Source organism: Nicotiana sylvestris, chromosome 9, assembly GCF_000393655.2.
Source record: "Nicotiana sylvestris chromosome 9, ASM39365v2, whole genome shotgun sequence".
Taxonomy (NCBI): Eukaryota; Viridiplantae; Streptophyta; class Magnoliopsida; order Solanales; family Solanaceae; genus Nicotiana; species Nicotiana sylvestris.
Genome location: NC_091065.1, coordinates 96,269,819 through 96,293,535, shown reverse-complemented (window position 1 = coordinate 96,293,535; position 23,717 = coordinate 96,269,819).

The window sequence follows — 23,717 nt, the reverse complement described above, 5'->3', positions numbered from 1 at the left end:
ATCAGAAGGTTCGAGATGTAGCATTATGGTTAGAGAGCGAGTTTTTCTTCGAGTTTCACCCATGAAGGGTGTGGTGAGGTTCGAAAAGAAGCGCAAGTTGAGCCCTAGGTATATTGGCCCCTTTGAGATCCTTTAGAGAGTGAGAGAGGTGGCCTACAAGCTTGCATTAACACCTATTCTATTTGCAGTTCATCTGTTGTTCCATGTATCCATGCTCCAGAAGTATCATAGAGATCCATCCTATGTTTTAGATTTTAGCTCAATCCAATTGGACAAGGATTTGTCTTATGTTGAGGAGCCGGTAGCCATCTTGGACCGTCAGGTCCAAAAGTTGAGGTCAAAGAGCAATGCTTTAGTAAAGGTTCAGTAGAGAGGTCAACCAGTCAAGGAGGCGACTTTGGAGATCAAGCATGATATGTGTAGCCGTTATACTTGTCTTTTTATCACTTTAAGTATGTCTATATGCTCGTTCGAGAACGAATATTTATTTTAAGAGGGGAGGATGTAACAAACCTGCCAATTGTTTTGAGTATTTTAGCCCTGTTTCCATATTTATTGACTCCGCTACATTATACTGTAGTTATGAGACTTGCTGGGGTGGTTGGTTTGGTTTCAGGTGACTTTCGGAGTGAATTAGGACACTTAGTCCCAAAGTTGGAAGCTTGAATTGAAAGAGTTGATCGGAGTTTGAATTTTGTGTAGATGACTTCGAAATAGAGTTTTATGGTTCCGAGGTGATTTTGAACTTAGGTGTATGTCTAGATATTGATTTGGCGGTCCGTAGGTCGTTTTGGCTTGAGTTGGCAAAAGTTGGAAAGTCGAAGGTTTGGAAGATTGAGAATTTTGACCAAGAGTTGACTTTATTGATATCGGGGTCGAATTTCGATTCCGGAAGTTTGAATAGGTCCGTTGTATAATTTATGACTTGTATGCAAAATTTAAGGTCAATCGTAGTTGGTTTGGCATAAACTTGGTATATTTAGATGGGCCCCCAGGGGCCTTGGGTATGATTCGGATGGATATTAGATTGAGTTTGGACTTAAGGAAACTGCTGAAGCTTGAAGCTTCTAGTTTGATCGCACCTGCTTGGTTTTGGCCGCATGTGCGAAACCACAGAAGCGGTTTGGGCATTGGTAGGTTGTGACCGTAGGTGCAGAGTCATGCGCATGTACGCGACCGTAGCTGCAGATTTTCATCCGCAGAAGCGGAGTTTGGTCTACTGCCTCAGGACCACAGGTGCGATCAGGCATCCGCAGAAACATGCTCACAAAAGCGAGTTTTTTCCCCCAAAAGCTGGACCGCAGGAGCGGAGATATCTGGGCCTTAGTGGAGGCCGCATCTGCGATGGCGTTTTTGCAGGTGGGGAGTCGTAGGTGGTACAGATTGGCTGCAGAAGCGATAATCGCTGGGCAGAAATAGAGAAATCGAGGGTTTTATTTCAATATCCATATTTTGAGTTAGAGAGCTTAGTTTTGGGCTATTTTGAGAGAACATTTTAAGGAGTTGATCGGGGTAAGTAATTTTAACTCGGATTTGACTATTATACATGAATCCATCATTGTTTTTACCATTTAATTAGTGTTTTGAGTTGAAAAAATTAAGAAAATTTGTGAAAACTTCATAAGCTATATTTTGAGGATTTCAGAATTAAATAATTTTTGTATGGTTGGACACGTTATTGAATGAGTGTTCGGATTTTGTAAGTTTGGTCGGATTCTAAGACGCGAACCGAGGTTGACTTTTTAATTTTCTTAAAGATTATAATTTTATTATCCAGAATAGTTTTCCATGGTTTTTATTTATGGTATAAAGTTTTTTTTTGGCTAGATTTGAGCCGTTCAGAGTTGGATATTCATGAAAAAGGTTTACTAGTGGATTGAGTTAGCTTGTTTGAGGTAAGTATCTTGCCTAACTTTGTGTGGGGGAACTACCCTTTGGTATTTGGGATTGATTGTGTCATTTTTACTACGTGAAAGCCGTGTATGCAAAGTGATGAGTGTGTACATGAGTTGTATGTGGAAGTTTACTGGTGCATGTTACTTAGACTCTTTCCATGCTTTAGTTGAATTATCATATCATGTTCTAAATTCTCATAGTCAATCTACTGTTATTTGTATTAGTCTATCTTCACATGCCTTAAATGACTTTGTTAATACTTGTTCACATCTTACTTGATATTTTGCTCTTATGCTTTAGTTGAACTTGTTGCCTCTCTCATTATTACATGTATCTCTTTCATTGTTGATTTATTATTATTTGAAGTTATTGTCATATGTTATCTCCTTCATTATTGATTATCATTATTTGAAGTCATTGTTACATGTTATCTTTTTATTATTGATTATCCTTATTTGAACTCATCGGTATAAGTTTTAATGACCCGATCGGTCGTTTTGTGCTCTAGCATGTTGTTCGGCAATTTGAGGCCATGAGTAGCTTCACTTCAGGCATTATGACTTGCACACATGGTCGGAATTGAATTTCGGGAAGTTCGAAGTTAATTTGGAAAGAAAATTCTCATTTCGGAAGCTTTAAGTTGAAAGAATTGACTAGGGTTTGATTTTTGAGTAAACGGCCTTGGAATCAGGATTTGAAGGTTCCAACGGGTCCTTATGATGATTTTGGACTTGGACGTATGTTCGGATCGGGTTTTGGATGACCCGTGAGCGTTTCGGCGCCTATTGTGGAAGTTGGCATTTTGGAATAATTTTATAATTTGGGTTGCAGTGCATTTTAATGTTATCGATGTCCGTTTGGGATTTCGAGCCTGGGAATAGATCCGTATGGTAATTCTGATATTGGGAGCGCATCCGGAAGTGGATTCGGAGGTTCGTAGGTCATTTTGGGGTCATTTGGCGAAAGTTAGAAATTCGAAGGTTTTTGAGAAGTTTGACCGAAAGTGGACTTTTTGATATCAGGGTTGGATTCCAATTCCGGAAGTTGGAGTAAGTCTGTAATGTCGAATGTGACTTGTGTGCAAAATTTGAGGTCAATCGAACGTGATTTATTAGGTTTTGACTTCGAATATAGAAGTTTGAAGTTCTAAAGTTCATTAAACTTGAATTGGGGTGTGATTCATGATTTCGATATTGTTTGATGTGATTTGAGTCCTCGAGAAAGTTCGTGTCATGTTTTGGGATAGGTTGGTGTGATTGGACGGGGTCCTGAAGGCCTCGAGTGTGTTTTGGATCATTTTGGGCTATGTTGGATGCTGATTTACTGATATCTGGTGTTGTTCTTCGCATTCGCGAAGAAGGATTTCGCTTCTAGGATTTTGTTTTTCGCGTTCGTGAAGAGACCTTTGCATTCGCGAAGAAGGAAATATCTGTTACACAGGTCTGAATTTGGAGACTTATATCTCGCTATCTATAAGGAATTTAGAAATGACCTAAAAATGAAAGTTGTAGCCCTTTGTGTCTAGTCTTTAGAAGATCAAACCATTTAGCATTTGGATTTTTGTAGAAAAGGTTATGGGTGGTACAGTACAGGCTGTTCGGGAAGATGAAGAAGAAATTTATATTGCACAGGGCTGGCTTTGGCGGCTTATATCTCAAAATCTATAAGGAATTGGGAGATGACCAAAACATGCAAGTTGTTGATTTTGGTGTCAAATTTTCAAAACGTTAAACCATTTGTCATTTGGAGTTTTTCACAAAACGTAATAACCATTATACTAGAGGATGTCTGAGAAGAGTTTGGGAATGGCTTTCGAGAATTTTGTTCATCGCGAACGCGATGGGAGGCCCGCGAACGCGAAGAAGGGTTGCCTGGCAGTGTGTAAGTTTGCAAAAATGGGTTTGGCTCATTTCATCTTATTTCCTCCATGGGAGACGACCTAGGAGCAATTTTGGAGCTCCATCTTCATCATCAATGTCTAGATTTTAACATGAAAAATCATGGAAATTAGTGGAAATTTGGGGTTATGAAGAAACACCTAGAAATTTATATTTTTTGATTTTGACCATGAAATTGGACATGTAACTTGGAATAAATTATATATTTGAGTTTGTGGTGTTATAGGTAAAGTTTATCTTTGAAGATTTCAGAATCCGGGCACGTGGGCCCGAGGATGATTTTATCGACTTTCCAAGCGAGGTTGGAAATTGTTGTAAATAGTATTATAGTGGGTATTTGAGTATATATTAATGCGTTTGCATAATTATTTACTAGTTTTGGACCGTTGGGCATCTGTTTGAGTCATTGGAAGGGCTTGAGAGCCGGTTATGAAACTTCGGAGTGAGGTAAGTCTCCTTTCTAACCTTGTAATAGCGAATTAACCCCATAGGTGAACTAAATTATTATGTGCTTCTATTTATGGGGGCTACGTCCGCACGAGGTGACGAGAGTTCGTACGTAGTTACTAGCTATACTTATGATCGGGTAGTTTTAGGCTTACATCATGCCTTGTTTAGATTGTTGTTGATTTATGTTTATTGTTTGTCTTGAGAAGAAGTGAGATTGAGGTAGCTTATTAAATGTTTTGAAATGACTCAAAATTGAGCAAAAGTAGGGAACTTAAAATCTTTTAGTTAAAATACGTAATTTAAAAAGAATTGAGGAATACTTTAATAACATAAGAAATGTATGTGTAACCGCGTCACACGTATGATCCGCGAGCGGAATAATTCCTTATGCTTATATTTGACCGTATCGCAAGTATGATTTGAGAGTGGAGAAATCCCTTAAACTTATATTTGTCTGAGTCGCAAGTATGATTCACGAGCGGGGTAACTCCTTCTACTACACTCATAGGAGCGGGCCGATCGCCTCGGCAGGTTAATAGATTGTGACGACCCGGCCAGTCGTCTTAAGAATTAATGCCCCGATCCCCTATTAACTGCTTTTCCTGTGTTAATTTCTGCTATTTTGATTTACCTTGATGTTCGGTTTTAAGTTTCGGAGAGTTTTGGGACACTTAGTCCCTAAATGAGAGCTTAAGCGTTGGAAAGTTGACCGTAGTCGAAGTAGTAAGAAGACAACCTCAGAATGGAATTCCGATGGTTCCGTTGGCTCCGTTGGGTGATTTCAGGCCCAGGGGCATGATCAGATGGTGTTTTGGAGGTCTGTAGCTAATTTAGGCTTGAAATGCCGAAAGGTCGAATTTTGAAGTTTCCGGTTTGATAGTGAGATTTCGATCCGGGGGTTGGAATAGAATTTCGATAGTTGGAGTAGCTCCATAATGTTAAATGTGATGTGTGTGTAAAAGTTTAGGTCATTCGGACGAGGTTTGATAGACTTTTTGATCGAAAGCATATTTTTAGAGTTTTTGAGTTCTTAGGCTTGAATCCGTGGTTGATTCGTCATTTCGATGTTGTTTTAGGTATTTTAAGAATTGGTATAAGTTTTGATAGTGGTATTAGACTTGTTTGTGCTTTTGGTTGAGATCCCGGGGGCGTCGGGATGATTTCGGATGGTTGTCGGAAGAATTGGAAGTGGTTTGAAGCAGCTGAAGCTGCTAATATCTGTCATAACAGCACCTACAGTTGGGTCTCGCAGGTGAGGAGCCGCAGAAGCGGCGGAGAAATCGCAGAAGCTGAATTGGGGAGGATCAGCAAGGTCCGCAAATGCGGGAAACTTACCGTAGAAGTGGTACCGCATCTATGAATGGGTAATCGTAGGTGCGGAAGCTGGTCTTTAAGTGAAAGGTCGCAGATGCGACCATGTCCTCACAGAAGCGGGACCGCAGATGCGATCCCAGGGCCGTAGAAGCGGATTAACTGGGCAGAAGCATATAAATACTCGCCTTCGCGAAATTTAGCTATTTTTCACCTCTTTTCAAACGGGAAGAAGCTTGGGGAGCATTTTTCAAGAGGGATTTTTAGAGGAGTTCATCAGGGTAAGGTCTTTGGTCCCTAAACTCGTTATTGGAGTGATTTTTATCATTATAAGCATGAAAAATTAAGGAAAATCAGTGGTAATTTGGGGGTTAGGGTTTGACTAATTAGAGACCTTTGAGTGAGTATTTGAGGGACCATTTGAGGTCCGATTTTGGTACTTTGGTATGACTAAACTCGTGAGGGTGTGAGGATTCTGGAAATATAAATTTTTCCCAATTCTGAGATGTGGGCCCTATGGGCATTTTGGTCATTTTACCTAATTTCGCGTATTAGCTTAGCATTTCTTTGTAGAATTAGTTACTTGAAGTGTTATTTACATTATGCAATTGAATTGAATAGATTTGGGTCATTTGGAGTCGAGTACTCGTGGCAAGAGCGTGGTTTCAGATTTATTTAAGTTGGTTCGAGGTAAATGGCTTGCATAACCTTGTGTGGGGGACCTTCCCCTTAGGATTTGGTATATTTGATAATTGAAATGCCTTGTACGTGAGGTGACGAGTGCGTACTTGAGCTAATTGTTGAAAATCTGATTTTTTTAAGTAATTTCAATTGTGTACCTTTTTCCTGTTTTATACTACTTGCAATTTAAGCCTGCTGTTAGCTTAGGAAAAACATGTTTAATTTACTTAATTACTTATTTGCTTAAACTGCCTTAATTGTATTACGTGAAGCATGGTAGGTTAGAATTACCTGTTTACTTGGTACGAAATTGGGCTTAAATGAGTATTCCTTGTGTTGTTACTGCGTGTTTTACTTTGGGACTACGGGATGGCATCCCGGGAGATCCCCTGCACGTATTTATGATTTGAGCTGAGGTGTGGGATACCGAGAGATCCCTAGCACCGATATTGAGGATACCAAGAGATCCTCGGGATACCGAGAGATCCCTAGCACGTATATTAAGGATAGCAAGAGATCCCTAGCATATATTGAGGATACCGAGAGATCCTCGGGATACCAAGAGATCTCTGGCATATATTGAGGGTACTAAGATATCCCCGGGATACTGAGAGATCCCCAGTTATTTCCTTGTGGTTGTTTTGCCTCTGTTTCAGTTCTTGAATTCCTTGTTTTCCTGTGTTAAATTCTTATTGTTAGCTTTCAACTATACAGCTTATCTTATACTGTCATACCTTATATTTTTATTTAATCTCAGTAGGGCGCTGACCTTCCTCGTCACTACCCAACTAAGGTTAGGCTTGGTACTTACTGAGTACCGCTGTGGTGTACTCATGCCCTTTCTGCGCATGTTTTACATGTGCAGATCCAAGTACTTTGACTTAGTCCTATCACCCTTGAGGCGAAACGACTGCTCCAGATACTTCGAGGTATATATTCCGCGTTCGCAGACCTAGGAGTCCCTTTCCATTCTATCTTGTAGTGATAGCCCTTCTATTTTATTTTGTTGATGTAGACATTCCGGAGTTAGAGCATTTTTATTATATTCGTAGCTTGTGAGCCATGGGTTTTCGGTTTTTGGGAAAATGTATTGGTTTTAAGAGTTAATATTGTGTATGCCGAACGACACTTTTAATTACTGTTTCATTACTCTATTTATGTTTTAAATTGTTTTCTTCCGCAAATTTGGTTTATCTTCTACAATTTAGGCTTACCTAGTCGTAGAGACTAGGTGCCATCATGATGGTTCACGGAGGGCGAACCGGGGTCGTGAAAAGTTGGTATCAAAGCTCTAGGTTCATAGGAGTCATGAATCACAAGCCGGTTTATTAGAGTCTCGCTGATCGGTATGGAGACGTCTGTACTTATCTACGAGAGACCATGTAACTGTTAGGAAAATTCAACTTCATTTGATTTTCTTGTCGTGCGAGATTTCGATATCATAATTCTAAACTTCTATCTTCTATTCTCTCACAGATGGTGAGGACATGCGTTACCCGAGATGATCAAGCACCTGCGTCCCCTACTGCAGCCGTTAGAGGCCGAGGACGTGCACATGAGGTAGCCAGAGCACCTGCGCGAGCTGCCACTGAGGTACCACCAATAGTTCCAGCCAGAGTTCAGGCACCTGATACACCTATTTTTATTACTACTCCAGTACTTCAGGAGACTCTGGCACAGTTCATGAGCATGTACACCACTTTGGCTCAGGCAGGGCTGCTTCCCCTTGTTGCAGCTACATCTTAGGCCAGGGGAGGAGAACAGACTCCCGCCGCCCAGACTCCTTAGCAGCGAGTGCATGTTGAGTAGGTCCCTGAGATTATTCCTGTACAGCCTGCAGTCTGAGATCAGCCCGAGGACAGGGAAGCATTTTTCGAGGGTGAGCAGCTGAGGCTTGAGAGGTTCAAGAAGTACATGCCTCCTGTATTCAGTGGTCTAGCATCGAATGATGCTCTGGGATTTCTAGACGTGTTATCGTATTCTCCGTACCATGGGTATATCAGGATCGAGCGGGGTTTCTTTCACTACTTTCTAACTTCGAGGAGCCGCCTATGAGTGATGACGCACCTATGAGTTAGATAGCCCGAATGAGGCTACTTCACTGACTTGGACTCAGTTTTCAGATCTGTTCTTGAGAGAGTATGTTCCTCAGAGCCTCAGGGACGGATGGCATGCAGAGTTTGAGCACTTGCGCCAGGGTGCTATGACTGTCTCAAAGTATGCTGTCTGTTGCACTAATTTGGCTAGAAATGCCCCAGCCTTGGTTTCTACTATTTGCGAGAGGGTTCACCGGTTTATTGAGGGCCTTATTCCCAGTATCAAGTCTAACTTGGCTTGTGAGTTGGAGATGGATATTTCTTATCAGCAGGTGGTGAGCATTGCTAAGAGGATTAAGGGTATGCATGCTAGGGAGAGAGAGGAGAGGGAGGCTAAGAGGTCTTGAGAGTCGGGCCATTATTCTGGTGCCCGTGCCCCAGTTATAGGCCATCATGGTAGGGGCTATATGAGTCGCCCTATTCATTCAGATCTTCTAGTAGCCAATGGTATTCCAGCTCCTCCTAGACCTCAGGAGCCTTATTATGCACCTCTGATATCTATCGCGCCTCCTGCGCGGGGTGCTTTCAGAGGTTAGTCCAGCAGACCTGGACAGAGCCAGTCATAACCATCACGTCCTCCCAAAGCTTGTTTTGAGTGTGGTGACACACGCCATGTGGTAAGGGATTGCCCTAGACTTGGGAGGAGTGCGCCTTTACAGACTTCTCAGCTACAGCGCGCCCCGCAGAGTTCTTAGAATATGGTTACAGCTCTAGTTGCTACCCACCTGCTCAGCCAGCCAGAGGTGGAGGTCGAGGAGGTAGAGGTTTCCCTTGAGGGGGAGGCCAGGCCCGATACTATGCCCTTCTTGCCCGTACCAAGGATGTTGCCTCCAATTCTGTCATCACAACTGTTATACTGGTTTGTCACAGAGATGCATCGGTTCTATTCGATCCAGGCTCCACTTACTCTTATGTGTCTTCTTATTTTGCTCCGCATTTGGGTGTACCTCAGGATTCTTTGAGTTCTCCTGTTTATGTTTCCACTCCTGTGGGAGATTCTCTTATTGTGGACCGCATTTATCAGTTGTGTTTGGTTGATCTTGGTGGTTTTGAGACCAGAGTCGATTTATTGTTGCTTAGCATGGTAGATTTTGATATTATCTTGGGTATTGACTGGTTGTCGCCCCATTTTTCTATTCTTGATTTTCACGCCAAAACTGTGACACTGGCTGTGACAGGTATACCGTGTGTTAAGTGGAGGGGTACTTTAGATCACACTCCCAGTAGAGTTATTTCTTTCCTTAAAGCTCCGCGTATGGTTTAGAAGGGGTATGATGCATATTTAGCTTATTTGAAAGATGTCAGTATTGATACCCTTTTAGTTGATTTAGTCCCAGTAGTACGGGATTTTCCCGATGTGTTTCCAGCTGATCTTCCCGGCATGCCGCCTGATAGAGATATTGATTTTGGCATTAATCTATTACCGGGCACTCAGCCCATTTCTATTCCTCCGTATCATATGGCTCCTCCTAAGTTGAAGGAGTTGAAAGATCATTTACATGAATTTCTTGATAAGGGTTTTATTCGGCCTAGTGTATCACTTTGGAGTGCTCCTATCTTGTTTGTGAAGAAAACGGAAGGTTCTATGCGTATATATATTGAATATCGCTAGTTGAACAAGGTTACAGTGAAGAACCATTATCCTTTGCCTTGTATTGATGATCTGTTTGACCAACTTCAGGGCACATGGGTGTTTTCTAAGCTTGACTTGCACTTAGGTTACCATCAGTTGAAGATTCAGGAGCCAGATATCCTGAAGACTACTTTCAGGACTCGGTATGGTCTTTACGAGTTCCTTGTTAGGTCATTTAGGTTGACCAATGCCCCAACAGCCTTTATGCATTTGATGCACAATTTTTTTTGTATCTTGACTTGTTCGTCATTATCTTTATTGATGATATTCTGGTGTATTCTCGGAGTCGGGAATATACTGACAACACCTGAGGACTGTGCTTTAGACTCTGAGAGAGAAGAGGTTATATGCTAAGTTCTCGAAATGTGAGTTTTGGTTGGATTTCATGGCATTCTTAGGCCACGTGGTATCAAGTGAGGGTATTCAGGTGGATCCGAAGAAAGTAGAGGCCGTGCAGAGTTGGCCCAGACCATCATCAGCTACAGAGATCCACAGTTTCCTTGGCTTGACGGGTTACTACCGTTATTTTGTTGAGGGGATTTCATCGATTGGAGCCCCTATGACCAAACTGACCCAGAAGGGTGTTCCGTTCTAGTGGACAAAAGAGTGTGAGGCGAGCTTTCAGAAGCTCAAGACAGCTTTGACTACAACCCCAATTTTGATACTGCCTACAAGTTCGGGGTATTATACGGTCTATTGTGATGCCTCGAGGATTTGCCTCAGAGAGGTGTTGATGCAGTACTGTAGGGTGATTGCCTACACGACCAGACAATTGAAGGTACATTAGAAGAATTACCCTGTCCACAACCTTGAGTTAGCTGCCATTGTTCACGCCCTGAAGATCTGGCGTCATTATTTGTATAGGGTTCCCTGTGAGATTTATACTGATCATCAGAGCTTGCAGCACCTGTTCAAGCAAAAGGATCTAAATTTGCGCCAGAGGAGGTGGTTAGAGTTGCTAAAGGACTATGATATCACCATTTTGTATCACCCGGGCAAGGCCAATGTGGTGTTCGATGCCTTGAGTCGCCAGGCAGAGAGTCTGGGGAGTTTGGCTTATTTACTAGCATCTGAGAGACCTATGGCAGTGGATGTTCAGGCCTTAGCCAGCCAGTTTGTGAGATTGGATATTTCGGAGCCCAGACAGGTTCTAGCTTGTGTGGTTTCTCGGTCTTCCTTATTTGATCGTATCCGGGAGTGTCAGTATGATGACCCTCATTTGCTTGTCCTTAAGGACAAGGTTCAGCATGGTGATGCCAGAGATGTGACTATTGGTGATGATGGAGTATTGAGGATGCAGGGTCGGATTTGTGTACCCAATGTTGATTAGCCTCGAAAGATGATTCAGGAGGAGGCCCATAATTTGCGGTATTCCATTCATCCTGGTTCCGCGAAGATGTATCATGATTTAAGGCAGCACTACTGGTGGATGAGGATGAAGAAAGATATAGTTGGATTTGTAGCTTGGTGCTTAACTGTCAGCAGGTGAAGTATAAGCACCCGAGACCAGGTGGGTTGCTTTAGAAAATAGAGATTCCAGAGTGGAAGTGGGAGCGGATCACCATGGACTTTGTAGTCGGGCTCCAATGGACTTTGAGAAAGTTCGATGCTATTTAGGTGATCGTGGATCGCCTGACCAAGTCCGCACACTTCATTACGGTGTGTACTACCTATTCTTCGGAGTGTCTAGTGAAGATTTATATCCAGGAGGTTATTCGGCTGCATTGTATTCCAGTTTCCATCATTTCAGATAGAGGTACTCAGTTCACATCACGGTTCTGGAGGGCCGTTCAACATGAGTTGGGTACTCGGGTGGAGTTGAGTACGACATTTCCCCCTCAGACAGATGGACAATCCGAGCGTACTATTCAGATTCTTGAGGATATGCTCCTTGCGTGTGTGATTGAGTTTGGAGGGTCTTGGGATCAGTTCTTGCCATCAGCGGAGTTTGCTTACAACAACAGCTATCAGTCCAGCATTCAGATTGCACCGTATAAGGCTTTATATGGTAGGCGGTGTAGATCCCCGATGGGTTGGTTTGAGCTGGGTGAGGCTAGATTATTGGGCACAGACTTGGTTTAGGATGCTTTGGATAAGGTTAAGGTGATTCAGGATAGACTCCGCACAGCTCAGTCCAGATAGAAGAGTTACGTGGACCGGAAGATTCGTGATATTTCCTATATGGTTGGAGAGCGGTTTTGCTTTTAGTTTTGCCTATGAAAGGCGTTATGAGATTTGGTAAGAAAGGGAAGTTGAGTTTGAGGTTTATTGGCCCTTTTGAGGTATTGAGGCGTGTTGGGGAGGTTGTTTATGAGCTTGAATTACCTCCCATCATGGTAGGAGTTCATCTGGTTTTTCATGTTTCGATGCTCCGGAGGTATCACGGTGATCCGTCGCACGTGTTGGATTTCAATTAAGTCCAGTTGGACAAGGATCTATACTATATTGAGGAGCCAGTTGCAATATTTAACAGGCAGGTTAGAAAGCTGAGGTCAAAGAACATTACATCCGTGAAGGTTCAGTGGCGGGGTCAGTCGGTCGAGGAACGACCTAAGAGACCGAGCAGGATATGCGCAGCCGTTACCCTCATATTTTCACTACTTCAGGTATATCTTTATGCTCGTTTGAGGACAAACAAATGTTTAAGTGTAGGAGGATGTGACGACCCGGCCGGTCGTCTTAAAAATTAACGCACCGATCCCCTATTAACTACTTTCCCCGTGATTATTTCTGCTATTTTGATTTGTCGAGATATTTGGTTTTGAGTTTCGGAGAGTTTTGGGACACTTAGTCCCTAAATGAGAGCTTAAGTGTTGGAAAGTTGACCATAGTCGGAACAGTGTGAAGACGACCTAGGAATGGAATTCCAATGGTTCTGTTAGCTCCGTTGGGTGATTTCGGGCTTAGGGGCGTGATCGGATGGTGTTTTGTTGGTCGGCAGCTAATTTAGGCTTGAAATACTGAAAGGTCAAATTTTGAAGTTTCCGCTTTGATAGTGAGATTTTGATCCGAGGCTCAGAATGAAATTCTGAAAGTTGGAGTAGCTCCGCAGTGTTGAATGTGACGTGTGTGCAAAATTTCAGGTCATTCGGACGAGGTTTGATAGACTTTTTGATCGAAAGCGCATTTTTATAGTTTTGGAGTTCTTAGGCTTGAATCTGTGGTTTATTTGTCATTTCGATGTTGTTTTAGGTGTTTTAAGGATTGGTAGAAGTTTGGACAGTGGTATTAGACTTGTTTGTTCTTTTGATTGAGGTCCCGGGGGCCTCGGGATGATTTCAGATGGTTATCGGAAGAATTGGAATTGGTTTTAAGCAGCTGAAGCTGCTAATATCTGTCATAACCGCGCCTGCGGTTGGGTCCCGCAGGTGCGGAGGCGCAGAAGAGACAGTGAAATCATAGAAGTGGAAGTGGGGAGGATCAGCAGGGTCCGCAGATGTGGGAGACTTACCGCAAAAGCGGTACCGCACCTGCGAATGGGTAATTGCATACGCGGAAGCTGGTCTTTAAGTGAAAGGTCGCAGATGCGACCATGTCCTCGCAGAAGCGGGACTACATCAGGCCGCAGAAGAAACATATAAATACTTGCCTTCGCGAAATTTAGCAATTTTTCACCTCTTTTCAAACGTGAAGAAGCTTCGGGAGCATTTTTCAAGAGGGATTTTTAGATAAGTTCATTGGGGTAAGGTCTTTTCTCCCTAAAATCGTTATTAGAGTGATTTTTATCATTATAAGCATGAAAAATTAAGGAAAATCAGTGGTAATTTAGGGTTTAGGGCTTGACTAATTAGAGACCTTTGAATGATGATTTGAGGGACCTTTTGAGGTCCGATTTTGGTACTTTTGGTATGACTGAACTCGTGAGAGTGTGAGGATTTTGGAAATGTAAATTTTACCCAATTCTGAGACATGGGCCTGAGGGGCGTTTTGGTCATTTTACCTAATTTTGCGTATTAGCTTAGAATTTCTTTGTAGAATCAGTTGCTTGAAGTGTTATTTACGTTATGCAATTGAATTGAAAAGATTTGGGCCATTTGGAGTTGAGTACTCGTGACAAGAGCGTGGTTTCGGATTTATTTGAGCTGGTTCGAGGCAAGTGGCTTGCCTAACCTTGTGTGGGGGACCTTCTCCTTAAGATTTGGTATATTTGATAATTGAAATTCCTTGTACGTGGGGTGATGCGTGCATACTTGAGCTAATTGTTGAAATTCTAGTTTTCTTTAAGTAATTTCAATTGTGTTCCTTTTTCCTGTTTTATACTACTTGCAATTTAAGCCTACTGTTAGCTTAGGAAAAACATGTTTAATTGACTTAATTGCTTATTTGCTTAAACTGCCTTAATTGTATTATGTGAAGCATGTTAGGTTAGAATTACCTTTTACTTGGTACGAATTGAGCTTAAATGAGAATTCCTTGTGTTGTTGCTGCGTGTTTTACTTTGGGACTACGGGACGACATCCCGGGAGATCCCCTGCACGTATTTATGATTTGTGGTGAGGTGCGGGATACCGAGAGATCCCTAGCATGGATATTGAGGATACCAAGAGATACCTAGCACATATATTGATTATACCAAGAGATCCCTAGCATATATTGAGGATACCGAGAGATCCTCGGGATACCAAGAGATCCCTGGCATATATTTAGGGTACTAAGAGATCCTCAGGATACTAAGAGATCCCGGTTATTTCCTTGTGATTGTTTTGCCTCTATTTTAGTTATTGAATTCCTTGTTTTCCTGTATTAAATTCTTATTGTTAGCTTTCAACTGTACTACTTATCTTATACTGTCATACCTTATATTTTTATTTTATCTCAGTAGGGCCCTGACCTTCCTCGTCACTACCCGACCGAGGTTAGGCTTGATACTTACTGAGTACTGCTGTGGTGTACTCATGCCCTTTTTGCACATGTTTTTCATGTGCAGATCCAGGTACTTTGACTCAGTCCTATCACCCTTGAGGCGAGGTGACTGCTCCAGAGACTTCAAGGTATATCTACTGCATCTGCAGACCGAGGAGCCCCTTTCCATTCTATCTTGTAGTGATAGCCTTTCTATTTTCTTCTGTTGATATAGATATTCCAGAGTTAGAACATTTTTATTATATTTGTAGCTTGTGATCCATAGGTTTTCGGTTTTTGGGAAAATGTATTGGTTTTAAGAGTTAATATTGTGTATGCAGAGCGACACTTTTAATCGTTGTTTCATTACTCTATTTCTGTTTTAAATTGTTTTCTTCCGCAAATTTGGTTTATCTTCCGCAATTTAGGCTTACCAAGTCGTAGAGACTAGGTGCCGTCACAATGGTTTACGGAGGGCGAACCAGGGTCGTGACATAGATGCATCTATGGTTCGCGCCGTTCAAAACTCGGTAGTGCACAATTTACTTTTATGTTGGATCGGGCCGTACACCACGGAATTTCCTATATATATATACATACATATTATCCTCATGGAATCGTGCGTAACATTTGGCAAGAAGCTAGTGTATCTTAGCATTTTTCCTTGATTTGAATTATGACAACCTTTTTGATGAAATCCACTGTATCTATATATATGCTCCGGTTAAGGAGGGAACTTGCTAGTTGAGAGCTTGAGTAAATTGTAAAGAGAGGAATTGTACCACATATTTTATACTTGTTTGTTTCATATAATTAATCTGCTTCATATTTATTCACTTTCTTATTGCACTCGATATTATTGGACCACTAGTAAGTGTCAAAATCGACCCCTCGTCCCTACTCTTCGAGGTTAGACTGGATACTTACTGGGTAGCATTATTTTCGTACTCATATTACACTTGCTGTACATTTTGTTGTACTGGCACATGTATGTCTAGTGGCCTCGTGGGCGCAGCGGCATGGTTGATACAGAGACTTAGATGGGATGCATCTTATGAGACGATCCACAGCCAACAAAGTCTCCTTCAGAGTAGTATTTTTATTTTTTTTCTTTCCAATTTGTATTTCGGGGAGGTATTGTGACACCCTGCAATGTTACGATAATGTTATGTCCTACAATATTATATTACGATGATGTTACGCCTTGCAATATTGCATTACGATGATGTTACGCTTTGCATTATTAAGTTACGACAATATTGCATCTTGCAGTATTACATTACGATGATGTTATGCTTCGCAGTATTAAGTTACGACGATGTTGCACCCTGTAGTATTGTACATTGAATTTGTCGTACGGTAATTGACATCAGTCCAAGTAAAAAATTATTTGGAGATTATAAGGATTATGCTATTGGACAAGTGATGAGTAAATTCGTGAAGGTGAAAGGGAAAGCAAGTCAAAGAAAATGAATTTTCGTCAAAGTTTGACATTTTGGGTAAAATAGGCCCGAACTAAAATACCCAATATTTATAGACTAGTGTCATACAAGGTACTACATGACCATAAGGTGTACAAGGTATGTTAAAAGATATTAGTATTTTAAGTAAGTTGAGATAATGTTTAATTATGCAGGTAATTGATTAATTACCAGGTAACAGGACATTACCTAATTAACTAATAAGTGGATAAGGTTTAATAAATTCCACCCCCTCAAAAGTGGCAGCTAGCCACATTGTAAAGAAATGACTTCCATTTCTTTGATAGGTGGCAATCAAGTAACAAGAAAGAGACATTTTATCTCTTATAATACAAATCTTATCATTAGGACAATAAGGAACAAGAAAATGTTACCAAGCTTTAGCAAAGCTTATCAGATTCAAAGCTTTACTGCAAATCCAAAAATGTTGCCTTGTTTCTCATATCTTGAAAGCATTAGCTTTCTCTAGCTTTTAAAAGGTATTATTATTTTACAATCCAGAGAATGTTAACTACTTTAAAGCTTTTAACAATTAAGAACGTTAGAAACAGTGACGATTTGAGCTCCTACAAAGAATATTATACGGATTTTTCCCTACTCCAGGTATGTTATGGCTATCCCTTCTTTCTTATGGCATGATCTATACGACACAAATGAAAAGAGCAAATACACAAATTCCATAAATGACTCTATTCATAGAAGTATTAGAGATATCTATGTTCTTGAAATTCCATGTGTCATAATATTCTATCATCAGTTCATGGGTATCAGAAAAATATGAAAGTTGAAAAGAGTTTACTTTATGATATTACTCAAAGGCAAAATGGTCTTATGACATTCCAAAAGATTTTATTAACGTACTTTTCATGCATTACATTCATGTACATTGACCCATGACCAGATGGCATTATATACGTGTATATATGTATGTATATATATGTATATGGGATATGGGAAAGGTTATGACATTATATACGCACAACCACCTGATCAGCTGGTATACGTTGATGATTTTGCCCATAGTGGCCGAGATGATATGATGAGACGCCCTTAGAGGCTGATGATGTTATGAAACATGTACTTATGCACGACATAACATTCATATGCATATGCATGACACTATAATTATTTCATGATTTACAAAGTTATCCGGACTTACATGTGGAGTCATTTATTCTATATTTCTTCAATGTCAGTTATGTACTTATTTATGTGCCTTACATACTCAGTGCATTATTCGTACTGACATCCTTTTTTGCCTGGGTACACTGCGTTTCATGCCCGCAGGTCCCGATAGACAAATCGAGAGCCCACCAAGTAGGCTATCAGCTCAGCGAAAGATGTTGGTGCGTTCCATTTGCTTCGAAGTTGCTTGTTTGGTTAATATGAGTTAGATGTGTATTGTTTGGTATGGAGGGACTTTGCCCCGACCTTTATGAAATTTATGTATTCTTAGAGGCTTGTAGACAGATGTCATGTACGTAAAAGATCGTATGGCCTTGTCGGCCTATGTTCAGTGTTCAAGTGGTTATTTTGGTATTAGAGGCCCATGTCTTATGTATAAGTTGGCATTACCTGTTGTATTCTACCTATTTCACGGCAACCTCTCCGGCTTAGTTATTTATGATAGTATGACATGAAAAGATATGTTATGTTGGTACTCGGTTGAGTAAGGTATCGGGTGCCTGTCGTGGTCTATTAGTTTGGGTCATGACAAAAGTGGTATCAGAGTAGTTATGTTCTAGGGAGTCTACAAGCCGTGTCTATAGAGTCTTGTTTATGGGTGTGTCATGCACCATACTTATAAGCAGGAGGCTACATGCATTTAGGACTGTTACTCTTTCTTTTTACTCTAGATCGTATGGTAAAGCTCATTTATAAGAATTCAAATTCCGAAATTCTATTTTATTCGTAATAAGATGATACCTACATCTGGAAAGAAGGTTGCAAAGAGAGATAGTTGTGGAAGAGCTGAGTTAGAGGAATTAGATTTTTGTATGATGCCTACGATAAGTAAATGTGAGGTCTTTGGCAGATCATGGGTGTACTGAAAGGTGTAAGCTTCCTGATAAGAAGCGTTAAGGTAAGAATGCCTATCCACCTTAATGGTGAAAGACAATGAGAGATTTAGAATATAAATACAAGTTTAAACGAGCAAAAGAAGCATGATGAAGAAGAGTACGAGGTGCCCAATTAATGAAGGTTAACAATGTTTATAATTCAGGCAGAGGAATATAAGCTTTTCGAGTTATATTCAACAGTAACAGAGGTATGTATAATTGGCCGTACCCATCTCAATTATGCCCTATTGGGGCATCAAGATCTAGCTGGGGTTAGAGTAACCAAAATTGGTGAATGGATTGTTTGTGTTAGTTGACATTTCCGAAGGGTATTACAAATGTGTTAATAGATCTTCTTGTGAGACACCTAGATGGTGAACTCTAGAATATTACGATTAGATGCGAATACTAGCATGAAAAAAAAATTAGAAGATATGCATAGAAAGCCTAGATGGGATAAATATTACCTTAGCATGACTCTCGTCCCTAGTAAAGCAAGGACGTTGAGCAACCTGAAGAGCCGATGAATGAAGCAAGGAGAGCTAAAAGAGAGAATTTTGTGTTAAAGTTTTCACAAGAAAAGGGATATGCAAAAATATTAGTAGAGTAATGAGAAGAGAGATAAGGAAGCATTATGAATAAGGTGTGATACATGGATAACGATGGTAGGAAAAAGAAGAAGAAGAAATGACAGTATTACAGAGTCTAGTCAAGTGAATGAAGAGACGAGAGGTGACACGCCTTAGGACAACAAAAGAGTATAGGACAAGAAGTCATATCCTCATTTTTAAGAAGTAAGTTCGTGACTCTTACGTAATTACCAATAGGAAAAGCTAGACCCCAGAATAATAGAGATCAGTATGGGCTGGTGAACAAGATAAAGTAAACATGAATTAGCGATTTAGTGATTTGATAATGGTCGACATAATGAGAATTTCAGATTTCGTGCCGACAATAATAGAATGGACAATAGAAGAAGATTCATGAGAAATTCAGAGAATGGTCATTCAGGAAGACGCTTCCCTAAAGCAAGCAATGTGAGCAAAGTTAAGCTTAAGTGACTGTATGTGCCAGTTTCACTAAATGTCACCATCGCGAGTGAGGAATTTTGTTATCCTTGGTACAAAAAGATTACCGCAAGTGCGTAAGGGTCATCGATGATGTGAAATGATGCCAAAGATGAAGAGGAAAAACATCTATAGGTAGGTTGTCTTAGCTCCAAGTCTTAGTACTCCCCTAAAGGGAGGAATATGAAGTGATAAAGGAAGAATGCGATAAAAATGAGAAAGGATGAGATTGCATTTATCCAAATGTTACAGATATGCTATGATTCCAGGATGTTATGTAAGCATGAAGTCAAAAAAGGGGAAGTAAGGGTTCCTACCCGGGATGTTATTAATAGATAAGGAGCTAGCACGTGAGGTAAGTTAAGACAAGGAAATAACCCAAGAAAGATTACGCAGAATATGGATATGAGAATAGGCCAACGAGTAATTAGTAGTTGATTCAAGAAGAGCCTAGTCATGACTAGACAAGAAGTTACAGACAAATCAACAGATCATGCAAGATGAATGTAGTAAACCCCAACATGGAGAATTCAGCCTCGCAGTAATGTCATTATAATACTTGAAATATAATCAAATAGGAGTCGGGGTAGTTAAAGGTACCGTATGAGTGTTACGGGGATAAAAGAAAGTGCCACTGAGAAGGCAATCAAAATGTCAGTTCAGAAGCAACCCTACAAGAACAAGAGCACATAGGTAAGAAACTACGGATAATTATAGGCAGGAAAGACATCAAAAGGTCCATAAAAAGCTCAGAGCTTTACGAGGGTCAAGGGTTCTCCCTAAGTACTACAATGAAAGACTAGTTGAGGAAATAAGGAGGAAGGCTTCAACTTAAGCACAATGACCTAAAGAAGAAATGGGCGTGTAACAACAGTCTCACAACAACATTGTAAGCACTCCAAAGGAAAGTGGCACCTACCATGGTTAATGAACGGGAAGCAAATTAAAAGTAATATTCGAGATCATATGAGTTGCACAGAAACTCTGGCATGTGTGGGCACTAAGATAAGCTAAGTACGGACGCAACAAGGGGGCAAAAAAACCAGAAAAAGTAATAGCTTACGTTGAAAGAAAGCTAAGATGTAACGAAAGAAATTATTCGATCAATGATCCAGAGTTGGTTACGTTATGAACGCACTTAAGGGTTCAGAGTTTTATACATGCAGCATATACAGCCGTAGAAGATTCTGGTATACATTAAAAGAAAGAATTGAGCCTAGGTAATAAACAAAGGATTAAATTATTAAAGCATTGTATTATGCATATTCCTCAACGCCCATGAAATGCTAAACAGAATAACTAATACCAGGAACCACATATCGGAAGATAGCTTAAGCTGACGTAAAGGCCAATCAGAAGAAGGAGGAAACTAAAGAGTTACATTACCTAAGTAAATCAGGAGTTTGATTATTGGACCCAAAAAATAGAAACATCGTGATCGAGAACATTGCTAGATCTCCCTTAAAATTAAAGGTACGAGAGAGATAGTACAACAACCATAGTCTATAATGACTCAATGATAAATCCAATTAAAAAAAGTAACAGCCTCATAAGAAGTCAGTATGAAGATCCCACCGGATTGTAGTATTATAATAGAGCTTTAAGTTGTGGTGTGAATCATACCTATGTGGAAGGGAGGTTATGAATGAGATAGAAGATATGATGCGAGATTTTAAGTAAGTAAGGTAAAGGTGAACAACGTACGAGATACTCAAATGCAGAAAGTTGTGAATAGTCCATACTTTGGATAGAAGGCTAGAAGCACGTGGATTTAATGTCCAGGAATGATAGAGGCATCGTCAGTGGCATATCTTATAGCTTATGGTTTCTAGGTATTGAGGAGGATAATTAAGACAGCAAAGAAGAGTTAGAGACGATGTGATATCTTGCTTGATGTTCCAGAGTGACATAAAGAAACCTATGATACAAGCAAGTTGAAGGAAGGTTGCGAGTAATATAAATAAGTATGGGTAGGTCGCGAGCTTAAGTATGGAAAAGCGACAGGGTCTTAGTAATGCAAGAGTAAGGATACGAAAGGGCGAGTGAGAAGGTGACGAGAATGGATAAGTCCTCAGGATTAAACCCATGAAAACAAGCGAGCTAATGGTTTCTCTAAGTCATAGAAAGCTCAGTATAGCCTAAATGAACTCAAAGGAGTCTACGACTAATATCATTTGAAAGAGATGAGGGTGTAATTGTGGTAGATAAAGAATGACATTTGGACCTTCGTTTGAATAATGATTTTGAAAAAAAAAAGAGAAGGAAAAAAGATTTCACTGACGGCACGAGATTAGGATACCCCCATAAGGTGAATTACATTAAGACACTATGAAATACGATTATGGAAATCACTTCAAATATTCCTCAATGCAATGTAAGACCTAGCGGCAATGTATTACGTAAGAAGTTTCAAATCTTCAAGTGGAGGATTGTAGATAAATATTGAGGTGAATCAACAATGGACAGATACAAGTTACAAAGTATGGCATGAGATTACACCATCCTTTTTAAGATGAATGGTAATGAAGGAGCATTAAAGGACTGAGATTTATACCTAAAGGATAGGAAACAAAAGTAACTGGGAGTTTGGTAAGCATACCTCAATAACGATACATTGAAGTAAAAATATTATGGTATAGTATGACCCATGTAGATGTTGTAAAGCCATACGAATGGGTGACCAGATCTATGAAATAAGATATGGCCATATTCGCAAGTTCTACAAAGTATCGAGCGACGAACTTCAGTACACCTATAGATTCCCAGAGAGGCATCCTATTAAGCCTTGTATATGTTTACAAAGTAAGGCCTAGAGATTGACTAAAAGCTAAAAGGAAAAAGGAAAAATGAATCGCATAAGCACACTTACAAGCTAGGGTCATACAGGCTGCATGACAGGAGGTAGTAGCAGTTGTGATATTAGAAAGATTTCGACCGCAAGTCATGATATGAGCAGCACGACTAAAAGGGTGAATAACCTAGACTTTTGATTTATTCACAGAGCAATTACTTAAATGACAAGGAGAGTATTAAGGTATTCACAAGAGCTATAAGTTATGAAAATGATAAGAGCATCAGTCAACATTCGAGGACAAATGTTCCAAAGGGGGAATGATCTTACACCCCGCAATATTACGATGATGTTACGTCCTGCAGTATTATATTACAATGATAATACACCTTGCAATATTACATTACGATGATGTTATGCTTCGCAGTATTAAGTTACGACAATGTTGCACCCTGCAGTATTACATTACGATGATGTTAAACTTCACAGTATTAAGTTACGACGATGTTGCACACTGTAGTATTGTACGTTAAATTTGTCGTAAGGTAATTGACATCAGTCCAAATAAAAGATTATTTGAAGATTATAAGGATTATGCTATTGGACAAGTTATGAATAAATTCGTGAAGATGAAAGGGGAAGCAAATCAAAGAAAATGAATTTTCGTCAAAGTTTGACATTTTGGGTAAAATACGGCCCGAACTAAAATACCCGATATTTATGGACTAGTGTCATATAAGGTACTACATGACCATAAGGTGTACAAGGTATGTTAAAAGATATTAGTATTTTAAGTAAGCTGAGATAATGTTTAATTATGCAGGTAATTGATTAATTACCAGGTAACAGGACATTACCTAATTAACTAATAAGTGGATAAGGTTTAATAAATTCCACCCCCTCAAACGTGGCAGCTAGCCACATTGTAAAGAAATGACTGTCATTTCTTTGATAGGTGGCAATCAAGTAACAAGAAAGAGACATTTTATCTCTTATAATACAAATCTTATCATTAGGACAATAAGGAACAAGAAAATGTTACCAAGCTTTAGCAAAGCTTATCATATTCAAAGCTTTACTGCAAATCCAAAAATGTTGCCTTCTTTCTCACATCTTGAAAGCATTAGCTTTCTTTAGCTATATCAAAAGCTTTCAACAATCAGAAATCTTAGGACCCTTTGCAATTCAAAATGTATTATTATTTTACAATCTAGAGAATGTTAGCTACTTCAAAGATTTCGACAATTAAGAACATTAGAAATAGTGACGATTTGAGCTCCTACAAAGAATATTATACGGATTTTTCCCTACTCCAGGTATGTTAAGGCTATCCCTTCTTTCTTATGGCATGATCTATACGACACAAATGAAATGAACAAATGCACAAATTCAATAAATGACTCTATTCATAGAAGTATTAGAGATATCTATGTTCTTGAATTTCCATGTGTCATAATATTCTAGCATTTGTTCATGGGTCTCAGAAAAATACAAAAGTTAAAAAGAGTTTA